This window comes from Nicotiana sylvestris, chromosome 12, assembly GCF_000393655.2.
Source record: "Nicotiana sylvestris chromosome 12, ASM39365v2, whole genome shotgun sequence".
Taxonomy (NCBI): Eukaryota; Viridiplantae; Streptophyta; class Magnoliopsida; order Solanales; family Solanaceae; genus Nicotiana; species Nicotiana sylvestris.
In genome coordinates, this window is record NC_091068.1 from 75,797,515 (window position 1) to 75,812,278 (window position 14,764).

Sequence of the window (14,764 nt, forward strand, 5' to 3'; positions counted from 1 at the left end):
TTGTGATAAGGGTTGGAAAAAAATGGGTAGTCGATAACAAGCAAGGTATTCCAAGTTGAAATCAAAGTTATTTTGGAAAGTGCAGAAGCAACCGCCTTCAAGGTGAAGGCCACAAACTAACCACCACATTTTAAACTCACAAGTTTTCTTTGTTTAAAATAGGAACAAAGTAGTGCAAACAAGTTGGTTCAAAAATAAGAAAAAAAGAAAAAAGGAAGAAGAGAAGAGCCAACAAAGAGAAGTTTCTCAAATCTTTGCCTTTATCTGTCTTGCTAGTGTGCATAAAATGTTGTCGTTGCTCTTCAAATTTTTCCTCCTCGGATAAAAAAGTCCTAGTCTGATGCCTCCCAATAAAAATCTTAGTCTGATGAATCTTTCTCCTAAGATAAGAGCCCTAGTCTGATGATTTTTCTCCTAGGACAAGAAATCTTAGTCTGATGAATCTTTCTCCTAAGATAAGAGCCCTTGTCTGATGAATTTTCTCCTAGGATCAAAATCTTAGTCTGATGAATCTTTCTCCTAAGATAAGAGACCTAGTCCGATGAAGTTTCTCTTAGGATCGAAATCTTAGTCTGATGAATTTTTATCCTAAGATAGAAAACCTAGTCTGATGAAGTTTCTCCTAGGATCGAAATCTTAGTCTGATGAATCTTTCTCCTAAGATAAGAAACCTAGTCTGATGAACTTTCTCCTAGGAACAAAATCTTAGTCTGATGAATCTTTCTCCTAAGATAAGAAACCTATTCTGATTAATTTTCTCCTACTATAGAAATCTTAGTATGAAGAATCTTTCTCCTAAGATAGAAAACCTAGTCTGATGAATTTTCTCCTAGGATAGAAAATCTTAGTCGGATGAATCTTTCTCCTAAGATAACAAATAAGAAAACCTAGTCTGATGAATTTTCTCCTAGGGTAATATTTTTAAAAAAGAAAAGAAAAGAAGGAGGAATTCTAGATTTGAAAAAAAAGAAGAAAAAAAGAGAAGAAAAAAAGGGGTCAATTTTTAGTTTTTTCAGGTTTTATTCTTAGCAGACGCACTTGCTAGTAAAATATTCTTGGTTTTACTCATAGGAGACACACATCCCAGTCAAGTCTTTAGTTTTACTCTCATCATTGCATCAATAGCATAGGTGATTTACAATTTTTCTAATAACTCACAAACCTTCCTAGTGCAAACTGGGGCAAAAAATTTTGTTTGTTTTGTTGTTTTGATTGCAGGCACCCTCCTGGAGAATGAGGGAAGATATTTCAGAGTTCATTTTAGAGTCATTTCAAATTTCAAGTCAGTTGCAGGCACCCACCTGGAGAACGAGGAAAGACATTTCAGAGTTCATTTCAGAGTCATTTTAAGTTCTAAGTCAGTAGCAGGCATCCACCTGGAGAACGAGGGAAGTCATTTAAGAATTCAATTCAAGTTAGAAGTAGCAGAAGCTCGCGGCAAGAATGCGAGTCAATAGTCCGAGGTGACCAATACTCAAGACGTGGTTGGAGTTATGTCCGGTCTTGATCTAAAAAAGCTGAAGAAAAATGAACTAGTACCGGCAACTAGCAAGCGTCAAGGTTAAAATCTAAAGTCTGCACGAAGAACCATTCAAGACTCAAGATCAAGCTTCAGAAAACTTATAGATAGGAATCTTGTAACTCATAGTCGACAAGCTTAGTTAGTCTTTTTCATTTTTTTTTTTGATTTTGATGTAATAACAGGACCGCAGACCGGAACCTCGGTGGCATCTCAATCGGCTCTCCACCTCGGTAAACTCCATTACTGTTCCTACTTCTGAACTACATGTGGCCTGATTCCTTTATAGCCGAGGATATATAGGTAGCTCAAATACCAGGGCTCAGTCACAATCTTTTTAGCCATCTTTATTTTCTTTTGAATAAGCGTCGGGTCATAAATCAATTACGTTGCTTATTTTTCTTTGCAACAAAAACTCTTCGTGTTTACGAGCAAAGAGGGGCAACTGTAAGCACGTAATTTTTGACCCGCGCAACTTTTAAAAGTAGTATTTTTAAAAATATTTACTTATTTTTATTTTAATAGGATTTAGCCTATTTTTCACTTTTAGTCTAATAGTAGAACATAAAATTCGAAAATACAAAAATATTTTTCAATTTTATCTTTTATCTTTCTATTTAAGTTAAGGCCATTAGTCTTTTGTAGTAATATTAATCTGAGTTTGCTATCATTCTAATTAACTTTTCTCTGTTTTTATTTTAATATATAATTTTTGAAAAATGATGGTTTCATATCAATATAAATTTTATGTTATTTAAAGTCAATTACTAGTATTCTAGTAGTATTTTGCTATTGATTTTTAGTCTTTGAGCCCAATTTGAAAGCCAAACAAGACCTAGCCCATTACCCCCTTCTTCTTTCACCCTTCCCAAACCCTTCTTCTTTAACCTTGGAGGACAAACCCTAGACAACAATGAAAAAACCCTAGCTTCATCTTCACCCCAAAAAACCTAGCAGCCCACCCTAAAGAAGAAGCAGCTCACCGCCTCCTCCTCCACGTCCAAAACTCGCCGAAAATCCTTGAACCTTCATACCCGCTGCCTATCACCCTACTCCTTCCTCTTAAACCCACCGAAAATCCACACTCTCACCACCACAGCACCGGAGAAGACCCCATGCCACCGCAACTCTTTTCACCTCCAAACCATAAGCAACCGACGGCCACCAGCCTCTAACACGACACACACAATCGTCTCCTCCAAAACAGCCGCCGCCGGAACTCCACCAAGAACCCTAGACAGCCGTCCACTGCCAAACACGTCGAACAAACATCCTCAGCACTCCCTCCTCTTTTCAGTAATCTCACATCCATCGACGTGAGAAGGCAGCAACAAACGGGAAAATAGGGGATCAAAAAACAAGAGATCTTTTGTAGTTGCAAACTCAGATTTTAATTTACTTGAAATTACAGAAAATATATATAAAAGAGCTTCTATTTCTTCATTTTTGATTCTGGTTTTGGTATTAAAAATTACGGTATTTTCTTGAGGTTTGGAAGTTTGCTGATTTTTGTTGCCGGTTTGGGCCTCGTTGTGGTCGAATTTGAATTCGTCAAGGTTGCCGCATCCAAGGTTTTCGGTCCGGATTTCTATTCATACGGAATTGCTAATCTGACAAAGCTCTCTTTGAGGTCTTTTTCCCATCCCTTTCTTTAGTCAATTAATGATTTTTTGATGTTCTTTTTGGTGCTTGTGGTTTGATAAAAATCGACATTGAGTTTGTCATGGCTTTCAATTTAATTTTCCTTGTTTGCCTTTGTAGTGCCCTAGTTTAATACTAGTATATTGGAATGCCTAATTTGGAATTAATATACAAGATGCCTAAAATAATTTATGGTTCATGGGTTGACTCGGGAATGAATTAAAGCAAAAATAGTGGTTTGGGTTAAAAATGACATTAAAGTAAATGTTGGAATGACGTTCTGGGTTTTACATCGGATGTGATTGTCGTTTGAGCTTTGAATTATTTATTTTACCATGTCATTTTATTCAACTGAGTTGTAGTTTGAGTTATTATTTTTGTTTGACACTTTCGCTAAGAGCATGTTTAGGCCGGCCACACCTGGGTAGGCAAACTTTAGGATGCTTTATTTATTTTCAAAGGTGAGAGGTCGTTCCCTTAGTTGAATTTAACCCGGGAATGCCTCAAAGGATTTGTATATTTTTATCTGGGGTATGCCCCGTAGTATCATGTATTTGGAGGCCATGACGAACTTATTGAAAGAGCATTGTATATATATATTAGTATATAGGATTTTACTTTAACTTTTTATTTTTATTTTTCTTTCCTTAGGTGGGGACAACCTCGAACCTCTTCTGTGTTTATTTTTGCTTTTTGTGTGTTTCTATCTCAATCTGAATATTTTAAAAACTAACTAGATCGAGTACGCAACCGTACTAGTTACGGGACTTGGGGAGTGCCTAATACCTTCTCCCCCAGTCAAATGAACCTTCTTACCCGAATCTCTGGTGTAGACTTAGCTTTGGAGTCCAAAGTGTTTTAAAGGAAAAAATATTTTTTTAGAAAAACGGTGACCTGACACACCGAAATCAAATGTTAGGTGGCGACTCTGAGTTATTTATTTTTGAACACAATTTTTGTCACGTTCTAATTGGAAAACACTTTTCAAGCTTTACAAAATCTTTTTATTAATTTAAGAGGGTTAGTGAAGTGAAGTTGGTAAAAAAGGGGTGTGACACTTAGCATCACCATGCTGAACCGTGTACTTAAGGACGAGCAGATGGGGGTCATCATACTGACACTCCCTGATACGATCATAAAGAGAAGACTAGGAGACCACACAAACCAAAACTCGACTCGGCTAAGAAATATCCAATATAACAAACTGGTTGCCTAAGGTCTGAACATCCAGTGCCAATGGCCTCTCTGCTACTGGCAAATATGCTAAGCTCCCCAAACTCCCCGCCCTGCGACTCAAGGCATCGACCACCACATTGGCCTTCCTAGGATGGTACATAATAGTGATATAATAGGCCTTAAGCAGCTCTAACCACCTCCGCTGAAGCAAGTTAAGATCCTTCTGTTTGAACAAATGCTACAAACTCCGGTGATCAGTGTAGATCTCACAAGGGACACCGTACAAATAGTGCCTCCAAATCTTCAAGGCATGAACAATAGCTGCTAACTCAAGGTTGTGGATAGGATAGTTATTTTCATGCACCTTCACCTGTCTTAACACGTATGCAATCACCTTATGGTCCTACATCAACACCGCGATGAGGCCAACTCGCGATGCATCACAATAAATAGTATAAGACCCCGAACCTATGGAAATACCAATATTAGGGCTATAGCCAAAGTTGTCTTGAACTTTTTGAAGCTCTCTCACACTCCTCTGTCCACCTGAACGGAGCACCCTTCTGGGTTAGCCTGATCATAGGTGCTGCAATAGATATAATCACTTAACAAATCGACGATAATAACTCGCCAACCCAAGAAAACAATGGATCTTTGTAGTTGAGGATGGTCTAGGCAAACTCTGCACTACTTCCACCTTTTTCAGATCCACCTTGTTCCCTTCACTCAACACTACGTGACCCAAAAATGCCAGTGAATCCAACTAGAACTCATATTTTAAGAACTTTGCATATAACTTCTTTTCTCTCAAAGTTTGAAGCACTGCCCTCAAGTGCTGCTCATGATCCTCCCGACTCCGGGAGTACACCAGAATTTTGTCAATAAAGAAAATAACGAATGAGTCAAGATAGGGCCGAAATACACTGTATCAAATGGATAAATAATGCTGGGGAATTGTTCAGCACAAATGACATCACAAGGAACTCGTAATGACCATACCGAGTTTTGATAGCGGTCTTCGGGATATCTGGTTCCCTGAATCTTTAACTGATGATAACCTGAATGCAAGTCGATCTTGGAAAACACTCTAGCACCCTGTAACTGATCAAATAGGTCATCAACACGAGGCAAGGGATACCTGTTCTTCACTGTGACTTTGTTCAACTGGCGATAATCAATGCACATTCACATAGAACCATCCTTCTTCTTCACAAACAAGACAGGAGCACCCCAAGGTGACACACTAGGCCGAATGAAGCCCTTATCAGGCAATTCCTGTAACTATTCCTTTAATTCCTTTAACTCAAGAGTGGGCATACGATATGGAGGAATTGAGATGGGCTGAGTGCCCGACAACAAATCAATACCAAATTCGATATCTCTGTCGGGCGACATGCCTGGAAGATCAGCTGTAAGTACATCAGGGAAATCCCTCACTACTGGAACTGACTCAACTATAGGGGTATCAATACTGATATACATCACATAGGCTAGATATGCGTCACACCTCTTCTCAACCATTCATTGAGCTTTAAGAAATGAAATAACTCTGGCGGGAATGTAATCTAATGTACCCCTCCACTTTAATCGTGGTAAATACTGGCCAAGCTAGCATCACAGTCTTGACGTGACAATCAAGAATAGCATAATGGGGAGACAATCAGTTCATTCCCAAGATAACATCAAAGTCTACCATGCTGAGGAATAATTAATCTTCTCTGGTTTCAAAACCACTAAGAGAACGGCTCTGGTCTCAAAACTACTAAGAGAAATCAAACACGACAGATACACGCGGTCCACACCAAGAGAATCACCCACATGAGTAGACACATAAATAGGGGAACCCAAGGAATCACGAGATACGCCCAAATATGGGGCAAAATAAGATGACACATAGGAATAAGTGGAACCTAGATTGAATAGAACTGATGCATCTCTATGGCAGACCAGAACAATACCTATAATGATAGAATTGGAAGCAACAACCTCTGTATAGGGCTGTGCATGGTCAGATCAGATCAGATTTAGCATATTTTGGATTCAGGTTTCGAATTTCGGATTCTACAAATTGTAATCTGAATCTGATCTGAATTAATATCGAATCGGATTGAATCGAATTTTAACTTTGGATCGGATCGTATTTTTTGATTTTGGGTTGTATTATTATGCCTCAAAGTTGCAAACTCGTATGTTTATTTTCTTTGTAAAAGAGGCAATACAGTAAGAAAAATTCATGTTTATACAATTATGAGGGTACTATGGTGCCAATGTAGCTAAATCCATCAATTGTAAAGGTAATAACTTGGAGAAAGATGTAAATGAAGCACAAACTATCCGAAATTATAGTTTAGTATTTATACATGTCCTAATGATTTCGAATTTCAGATTGGATTGGGTTAAAATTATACCAATCCAAATCCGATATGAATATCCAAAATTTTAATAAACACAATCTGAAATCTAATCCAAATATTCGATATTCGAAATTCAAAATTGAATGGATCGATTCAGATTTCGGATATCCGATCCATATGAATAGCCCTGACTCTGTACGAGTAGGAAAGGCATAGTATATGGCCTGGCCTCCCTCTCCAGGGCGACCTCTACCTCCCGACATCGATCTCGAGCTAGCTGTGTAGGTGGAGTAGTAACATATGATGTGATCATAGCCTGGGGACCCTGTGGAGCACGCTGTGGCTGAGAAGTCTATGGAGGTGCACCCCTCCTGTGTCTAGGGAAATCACTCACCATATGGAGAGTTTTGCCACACTCAAAACAAGTTCTAGGAAGGAGTGGCTATGGTGGCTGACTTGGGCCAGGTCGGCTAGACTGAATGCTAAAAGCACCCCGTGCAGGAGGCACACTAGATACTGGAGGTGCATAATAAGCCTCCTGGGGCCTAGGAGGAACCGAAATTCCACTAGCAGCTGGAAGAGCTTAATGAACGGGGTGACTCACATAGCCCCTACCATGTCGAACTGCAGCTGGGGCACGAGTACCAGAATAATGGCCTGACTCTCGAGACCTCTTGATCTCTCTCTCCTCCCTCTCTCGAGCAAGCATGCCCTCCAATCTCCTAGCAATACTCATAACCTGTTGATACGAGATATCCATCTCTAACTCCCGGGCCATGCTAGTCCTGATGCTAGTATCGGGTTGTTCGGTTCTGGTTAGGAGTAGTTTTGTAGAGAAATGAGACACTTAGTCTTTTAAGTTGGCCTTTTAGTTGGAAAAGTCAGCCGGAAGTTGACTTATGAGTAAAAAATCTCGAAATTAAGTTTTTATCATTCGGATAGCTTCAGGAGGTGACTTGGGAGTTAAGAGCATGATCGGAATGTACTTTGGAGGTACGAGCTAGATTTAGGCTTGAATTGGAAAAATTGGAATTTTGGCATTCTCCGATTGATGGTGGAAATTTTGATATAGGTGTCGGAATGGAATTCCGGAAGTTGGAGTAGGTCCGTTGTATCATTTGTGACGTGTGCGCAAAATTTCAGGTCAGTCGAAGGATGTTTGATTGACTTTTTGATCATTTGAAAAATTCGAAAGTTTTGGAATCCTTAGGCTTGAATCCGAGACTTATTTGGTGTTGCAGCATTGTTTTGAGTGTTCCGAAGATTGGTATAAGTTTGAATAGTGGTATATGACTTGTCCGTACTTTTGGTTGAGGTCCCGGGTGCCTCGAGATGATTTCGAATGGTTATCGCGAAGTTTGGGAGATGGAGTTTGCAACTGAAGCTGTAGAGGTTCTGTCATAACTGCACCCATTGTTAGGGGACTGCAAGTGCGATGATCCCAGAAGAGAGAATCAGACGTTGATGCAACCATAGGTGAAAAAGGCAGAAGTCGCAGATGCGGAGAAAGGTACGCACCTGCCTGACCGCAGGTGCGGGTATTTCGTTAGAGCTGCGGTCAGGGAATTTAAATGAAAAACCACAAAAGCGGTTGGATAGGCACAAAAGTGGTCTTTCAGGTGCGAGAAATGGACCGCAGATATGGTATCGCTGGATAGAAGGTATAAAAAGGCCCCCTTCCCGAATTTTGCAAAGTTTTGCCATTTTTGAAGACGGGAAGAGAGCTAGGGCAGTGATTTTTCAAGGGAATCGAAGGGTTTCAGTTGGGTAAGCTTCTTAAGCCTTATTATTTGTGTTTTTGGCCATTTTTCCATTGTTTAATCATAGTATTAGTGGAAAATTAGGGAAGAAAGTTGGGAGATTAGGGCTTGGAATTGGAGACTTTGATTTAGGGATTTGAGGGGTCGTTTGTGGTCGAATTTTGATGTATTTAATACGTATGAACTCGTGAGGGTGTAAGGATTCTAGTTTTGTAAATTTTATTGGAATACAATATGTGGGCCCGAGGGTCAAATTTGGCCAATTTTGGGATTTTTGAGTTAAATTGATAATTTTCGTATGAGTTTCATTCCTTTAGCGTATATTGATGGTTATACACTGATTTTGGTTAGATTTGGGGCATTTGGAAGCTGAATCGATAGGCAAAGGCATTGAAGGCTAGAGTTTGGCTTGGCTTGGGGTAAATAACACTTCCAAACTTGGTTCTGAGGGTTTGAAATGCCGAACTATGCGTTCTATGATTACTATTGAGGTGACGCAAATGCCAACTGACGGGCGTGTGGGCATGCACCATGAGAATTGCGGCCTAGGTCATTCCATGGCACCACTTAGTGACACTTTCATGCGGATATATGTGTTGAAATTATGTGATTTAGTTAATGAGTTGCAAATCATGCTAATAATCATGTTGAGGCTTCACGCAAATACTGCTGAGACCCGATAGGTTGTTTCTTGCGGTCATGTCAATGGATTCATTTGTATTATGTACTCAGTCCTATTCATGCATATTATATCATGCCTCAATCTCGATTATTACTATTTGACATATCATATGATTGTTCGGGCTAGTATCATGACATTTTTGAGCCCGTGTATGTGAGACTGGAGAGTACTGATTGAGTGAGGCCGAGAGCCTGATATTGAGTGCCAGTATGGGATCGGGCTGCACGCCGCAACAAGATATTGATCATGCCTTCGTTGGCTTGATATAGCACTTGGGATAAGAGAAGCCCCTCCGGAGTCTTTACACCCCTAGTGAGCGCAGTTGATGATATTAAGGGATGGATCTTCCCTGGACATGGATCTTGTCCAAAGTATTGATACCTGGAGATGGATCTTATCCATGGGGCCATACAGCCTTCCTCGGTACTGGATGACTACGGTCAGTGATGTGTATATATTCCGGGATCAATCTTCCCTGAGCCAGGTGGCTATATACAACACCGAATGGTTGAGCACTTGTGAGTGGAGGTATACAGAACATTGATCATACTATTTGTGCATTATTACTTAGTTATTTTCTGAGCTTAATACTCTGTACTGGTCATGCTGTAATTACTTACCGCTGAGCTTTTACTTGAACTGCAAGCATGCCTACCTTTTTCCGTACAACTTATTTGTATACCTATTGAGGTTTGGATCGTCACTACTTTCAGTCCATAGTTTGGACTTGTTACTTACTCAGTTAGTGTACTCACATTACCCCCTGCACCCCTGTGTGCAGATCCAGGTATCTCGGGGCACGGTAGTGATTGTTGATCTTACTAGTTGGAGATTCTTCTTTGGAGATTGCAAGGTAGCTGCCTGGCAACCACAATTCTACCTTCTCCTTTCTTATCTTCCTTGTAGTAATTTTGTTGGATATTCTTAGACTATGTAGTCTTGATTATTTCGAACAATTGTAGTATTTTAGTTATGACTTAGTGACACCCGAGGTCGAGCTTGTACTTTCTTTCCGCTTTTTTTGATTTCTACTTTTACCTTTTATCGGATTTCTATTAAAAATGTTGTTTTCTTATGTTTTTAAATGAAATATAGAGTATTTTGAAAAATTTGGCTGGCCTAGTTTCAAGATGGGCGCCATCACGACCGGAATCCCTGATTTGTATGTGTTTTCCTTAAGGGTTCTTAAATTGATTTTTCAAATTGTTTCCTTACTTGTGAGTTGCCTTCTATACTTGGTACTGATTCCCTCTAATTTTGGTCTTGTCCGCAATTCTTTGACTGATTTTCAGAGTTGATTTATATTTTTACCATATTTGTGCACTTAAACATCTTTTTTTAAGTATTCAGCATATACTTTCCTTGTTTGAAGCATTGTGTATCTAGCCCTTATTGCGTACTTATTGCATACTACTTCTTACTATGGTATAATTAGTCATCTTACTGATTCTTTTCCTTACTTGATAACCTGTACTCCCATTCGAATCATGAATCCTTGATTTAATTGAATTAAGTCCTGTGATTGATTCAATTTGGTACTGTTTCTATAATTATACACTTACTACCCTGTTCTCTATTGTTTTCAAAAAAAAAACTATAAGTACTACTATTCCTTTCTCACACAGGGGAGAAAAGCATTTTCTGAACTCTCTCTTACACAAAAATATTCAGTACTCTCTCTTTGTTTCACACAATCTCTCTCCTCTTGTGACTACTGGTTGCTCCACTAGTTTGAAACTCAGGCTGAGTTTTAGACTATTTCACTGTTCCATTATACTGTTGCTCACTTCTGCTATTGCTGCTCACTCTTGCTATTGTTGCTGCTTCTCTATACTGCTGCTCTCTCTCTCTGCACACTCTCTGCATATTATTGCTCACTCCTTGCAAACTGTTGCTCACCATCTTGCATATTATAACTCACCCCTACCCTGCATTACTTTACCTTCAACTGGTATGTCTCCTATTTGATTTACAGCCCCAAAAGTAATATGATTCTATTTGTGTTACACTTCCTTTTGTTGCTTGCATGTTTCTACTTATGATTTTGTTGTTCTTACTGCAATTAGCATGCCTCTGTGCTAATTAATATAGCATGGCATGCCTGTGCTTGTTTCCTGCATGTTTCTCCTTACCTCCCTAACCCCAGAACATTATTAGCATGTTATTAAAGACCCTTTAGCTATTAAGTGACCCTGAACCTCTTCTTGATGTGTGAGTCTGTCAATCTAATGTTGTTAAGCCCCTGACCCCTTTGTGTGGAACCTGCTTGATTGTTTAAGTTCTGAAGTGCTTCTTTTGATGTTCTATGTATATGTAACTTTGTTCTTGCTTGTGAGTTATTTATTCCCTTTCCCCCTGCCCCTGTTGGTGTTCCCTAAGTGCTGTGTGACTCTTTGCTTTCAAAACTGGTTCCGTATTAACTGTTTTCAAACTCAAGCGATTACTTTTCTCTCAAAACTGTTTTCATGTGAATCCTCTTTCAATTGTTTTCAACTAAAATTCTTCAAATTCTATCACAGTCTCACTACTCCTAGAACTTAGGTTCGACCCCCTTAGTGTAAGCATTGCTTTGGGTACCTTGAGTACCCACTGAACTTTGATGCACAAGGCTGGTAATTCCATACTTGCACTTGTCTTGTTAATTTGTTTTGGGTGCCTGGTATTGGCCAAGGGTCCCAATGGACCCTTAGGGAGCTTTGCCGCACCCAAACCTTGGTAAAGACTGTGAAACTCGAAAGAAGTAAGGATTATTTGGGCCTGGCTAAAGGCTCCCTATAGATTAACTTCTTATTTTTACTCTTCACTACTGTAATTTAATCACATTGGTCTGTAATAACTTGTAATGAACAATGGGGTTTATAGTGCAATTCGGTGGGATTATGCATGCTTAGCTTTAAGTAATATGTAGAGAACATGTCTATAGGATTTTACTTACCTACTTGTGCAATAGAAACCATTTCTAGGGGCATATATCTCATACAACTAGAGGTCCTGTCTTTAAGCTCTCTTACTATCAGCTTGTTATATATTTTATAACCACAATCAGTTAATAATCAGCAATGCTGCCATTGCATTTAGATATCATGTTTAGGACCTTTGTGTGCATTAGATATCATGTATGTAGGGCTGTATTTGCAACTGTTGAATACTTCACTAATTTTGTTTAACAGACATAAGTCTGGTTAACAGGCTTCTTTTAAAATTGGAAAGTAAGTATGCACGTCCACTTTCTTTTATGATTAAACAGCGCCTAGGCAAGCCTTAGGCCGGATAAAATCGATTAACCATCTTATCATGTTTAAACCATTCAACATCTTTAGACTGTCCGAATTTGCTTCCCTTCTCTGAGAAACGCTTGGTTCTTACTAAACTCCTGTCCTATTTTCTAAATAATCATATCTATGCAAATACTTTCTATTTAGTTACCTTTTCTAGAATTGTGTTACTGTTTTTCTCCTAAAACTCATCAGGACACTATGTCTTCTGTAATTTTTCAAAACTATAGTTCAAAAACTAATATACTTATATTCTCTCAGCTTTACACTTCTGAATGGTTTTACATCTGTGCTAAACGTTTTCCTACCTCTTCTGTCCGAAATTATTTTCATAAAAGAATACTATACCTGCTATGCCCTATCATATATTTTTGAGTATGTTTAAAATGCTTTCTCCAATTTCTAAACTGTTACGTATGTCCTGCCTTTTCTCAAGTTCAGAAAGTGTGCGTCCAACTCCTTTTGCAAATTCTATTTAAACTCTTAAACTCCTGTCTTAACATATTTTTGCACATTCCAGATTTTAACTCTCATTTCCTTAGACCTTAAATTTGATTGAGACGTGTTAATCATGTGTCCATCTGTGGAGGGATATTTGAGCCTTTTACATGCCTTTATATGATTCCTTACATGAAGTCCTATTTGTTTTTGCATGTCGCCTAGTGTTTTGACCTTTAAACCTAAGGGTTCAACCTAGTCCTCACCTCATAGGAATAGCGGTCCTAAATACCCTCTAGGACCTATAGGACGGGACGGGTAATAGCACGCACTAAGCACTCGTGACCAATACACACGCTTAAAATAACCTCTACGGGGTGGGAAGGGTAGAATATGGAGATGATGACCGGTGCGCTAATATCTCGTGTGAGAATGATTGCTAGGTATTGCACCGAAGTGATCCATATTATAGTTAAACCTAGGACCCTTTTCTTTGCTTTTCCTTCATTTAAATTAATGTTTTCCTCAAACTAAGCTTTCTTTTTTCCAAAAAAAATCACTTGTGTCTTTCTTCTTTCAAAATTGTCAACTTGTTTATATTTCTTATGTGCAAACATTGTCTTTTACTTCTACTCTTCTTAAAGTCACAGCTAAGTACGGCCAGGAACCACACTAGTGGATCTTGAGGGGTTCCTAACACCTTCCCCTCGAGATAATCTCAAGCCCTTACCCGAACTCTGGTTTTCCCCCAAAAAATCTTCTTCTTTTCTCTAAAGTGTCCTAATGCACTATAATCATTAGGCGACGACTCTTCAAATTCCATAACCCGATTCCTCAAAAGGGAATAAGAGTTGTTTTGCCCATAATGTCGTAAACCCGATTTCGCCTTCTTTTAGGAGGGAAAAATGGGGTGTCGACTGCATGGAGACTCTGCTGGGGAAACCTTTAAGGCTTTTACCATTACGTGCTTTGTGACATTATTGCTTCCTTAATTGCATTTACCTTCTGTCTTTAATTATTTCATCAAAATACTAACTTGGCTCTTCATGTTTTTCTTTCCTTTTAATTTCTTCTTTTACTGCCTTATTATTTCAATTCTGTTGTAATTACTGAGCATTTATTGTAATCTTTACTTTATGAACGTGAAAATACATGCAATTTGTCTCATTGTTATAACTTCATTCCTCAACATCATATTCCACTCGTGCCAAAATAAATCCTATAGCAACGCTTATAATGAGTGGTTGCGCCCTTCCGATATTATAAACCCCCTAAATGTGGCAAAAACATATTTGCGGTAAAACCAGCCGATCAACGGTGTACTCGACAGTTCCGCGCCTTTCCTTCTTGAGTTGTCCGCTCAAGGGTACCTTGTCTAGCACTTCAAAAGTAGAAACCATATTCCCTTGAAACTGTTCATGCATCATGGTCAAACCTAGCAGAGTCAGTTATGTTGTCCGCATAATGACTCATTAAGATAGCCTTGTCCAAAGTCCATCGGGTTTCCCTGAAACCCAAACGGATACCTACATGTTCTGTGCATTTATTTGGAGAACTAAATGCTTTTTATGCTGATTATTGGTATTAAATAGTCGAGTCCGGTGGGGGTGAGGTCTTAACCCTTTTGTTTTGCAGAAAATGAATGACAAAGTTTCTGACTTCGGTATGGTAAACATACCTTCACTCTTGCAGACTTGGTGGAGAAACCTCCCATCGAGCAACCAAATCAACGAGTGGAAGGAGAGAGTCACCAAGGCTAGTGAAAAGATAGAATACCTGGAGTACAACTTGCTGGAATTGGAAGGGAAAGTGAGGAAAAGAGTCATCGACTGTCAAAATGTTGTGGAAGGCAAAGGAGAACGGCTGGCGATAGCATTTTTACTGGAAAATTTGCGCGAGTTGGAGGACTTGATCAGCGA